Source organism: Mesitornis unicolor, unplaced genomic scaffold (assembly GCF_000695765.1).
Source record: "Mesitornis unicolor isolate BGI_N332 unplaced genomic scaffold, ASM69576v1 scaffold31968, whole genome shotgun sequence".
Classification (NCBI taxonomy): Eukaryota; Metazoa; Chordata; class Aves; order Mesitornithiformes; family Mesitornithidae; genus Mesitornis; species Mesitornis unicolor.
Window position 1 is genome coordinate 17,564 of NW_010201703.1, and position 2,554 is coordinate 20,117.

Here is a 2,554-nt window from a genome sequence, read left to right on the forward strand (position 1 = left end):
GAGTGTCTCCCTAATGGAGTGCCTTTTGTACTCCATGAATGAGGGAGCCTAGGTTAACAAAGTGTATGAAATCCAGTCTGTGGCTTTAATGCAGTTCAGTGATAACATTTCCTCTCTCCCATCCTGGACCCAGCCGCTCCGCTGACTCTTATTAATTGCGAAGATGAGTGGACATCATCTCTCTGCTTCCTCATTTGGCACCCATCCTCCCAGACATCATGGCTAAATTACCAGATTATGTATCTCGCATTAACGGATTTGCTCTCTTCCAAATTTTAAGTAACTTTCCCGTCGAGTTTCTCGCCACGGAGAGCGAGGGATGCCAAGGGCATCGTGGTCAGCGCTGCAGCCCTGGGTACGCTGGCTCCATTGCTCCACGCCAGGCTGATCCAAAACTGGAGCTCAGGAAACTGCAGCCCTTGATGTATTTGGAGCTGCTGGGGGCTCATACACCCATGTAAACAGATATATACCCACACAAGATTATACGGCTAAAGATACGTGTGCGAATAAGGCGCCGTTCTCAGAAATAAACAATCATTAACGTGGAAGTGAAACTGAGCAATCGCGGGAAAACGTGGACTTCCAGGGGGGAAAAAAAATAAAAGAAAAGCAAGAAAGCAACCACCTCTGCCTCCTTTTCTATTTTTGCTTGTGCTCTCACCGCATTACGTTAAATGCATTTCATAAATTAGTAATCTGGCCGCAACACTTGACACTCCTGTAGGATACCGTGAATCACTGTGGCCGTTTATTCGTTTGCAAACTTCATTATACTGGGGATAAATCAACACGTTACAATATCTCGGCCAGCCAAATTTGATTTTTTTTCAGCTCCCACTTCCTTTTTCGTTCTCTCTTGCTCCCTTCTCGCCCAGCACCTCCCCACCCCCAGCAACACGGATAGATTAGGCTGCGGCGGACCAGTCATTATGAAAATCTATCGTTAATACACTCTCAATGTCAAAATGTCATAGGTTTACATGCGGAACCCAAAAATAAGAAAACCAACCGACCTCCTTAATTAAAAAAATATGGATTGCGGGGTGATCAGCTGGAGGGAACATTTGGGTGCCGGGAAGGCGGTGGGCACAGGCGGAGTCAGGAACTGCTACTTTTCTGCCTCTATGCTGATTTTTTTTAATTTAGCACTTCGCGCAAATCCAGATTAAAATAACTCCAGCTATTGATCCGAGCAGTGGAATTGACATTAATTTTAGTTCACTTCTCACTTTGCAAAGGGATCAATAGGAAGTAATAACAGCTGACATCCCCGCTGAAAGGAGGAGAAAAGACGGGCTAGAGACAGAAATCGAAAAGCAACCAAATAAATCAGCAGCTACTTTTCCACGGCATCAGACAAACTCCAAACAGATTGCAAAAAGTCTTTGTTGAATTAACTAAACAAGGAGCAGAGGGAGGGGGGGTGGAGATCAATCTATGAAGCTACACAAACTGTCCACCAAGTATGAAGGTTAGACAGACAGACTGAAAACAAAGTCTGAGTTTTTTAATTATTAATTTTTGCATGGCTACCTTACACGTATGGTTACTGGTTTTTTTAGAGCTAGCCTGTTTGAGGTGTATACAAATTACCTGGGTAATCGTGTGTGTGCCTCATAACAAGGCTAAACACGCCACCACCAAGACAAATTGAATCAACAGCCTTTAGCCCTGAACCATAAAAAAAAAAAATCTCTCACCAAGGAACAAGTTGTAATCAGTTATCCCTGGCTCGCTTTTGGTTCCTCCGCTTACGAAGGCTGTAGCAGTAGTGGGCTGAATTACTTAAGGGGAGAGTCTGATAAAAGTAGGAGAAGTCACGACAGGGCTGGTTGTAGCACAAACCCCCCAGCAAGGGGAGAAAACAGCAGGGACCACCGGTTGTAGGCGTAAAACCCGCTTGCTAAGCAGCCTGCAAAGAAACACACACAGATGCAGGCACATGCACACCCCATGCGCAGCCACCAGATCTGCAAACCCTTTACTAAAATGTTACTCGGAGTTCCTATTGCTAAATCACCTCTCTGCTATCGATTAAAATGAATAAAACACACCACTCCGGTTTCTACAACAGGTTGCATTTTTGTGGTCTCTCAACCATTTCCAAATGCCAGAGATTAAAATAATGGGGCAAATTAACATTTTTTTCTCCCTCCAGAAACAAAGTTTTCTGGGGGAAAAAAAAATTAATTAACAAGCTATGGAGGGGAAAAAAGAAAACATTAAAACAATAGGAAACCCAGGAAAATTGATGATGCATGTAAATTAGAAAAGACCCAGGAAAAAAATCACAATATCCATTTACATTAAAAAGTTTTTTCCCCATAAATGTCAAGTAGGAATTTAGAAATATGCTCTGCGCAGAAAAGCCAAAGATTATAAAACAAAATAATGCCAGCTGTTTGGGGATTTAAGTGCTCAAATGGATTATATATTTGAACCAAACTGGATTTCCTTATAATAAATAAAACAAATGCAAGCTCGAAAGCCAACAAAGGAGAGCTCTCATCACTGGATTAAGATACAAAGGAAAAACAGTTAATTTTTTTTT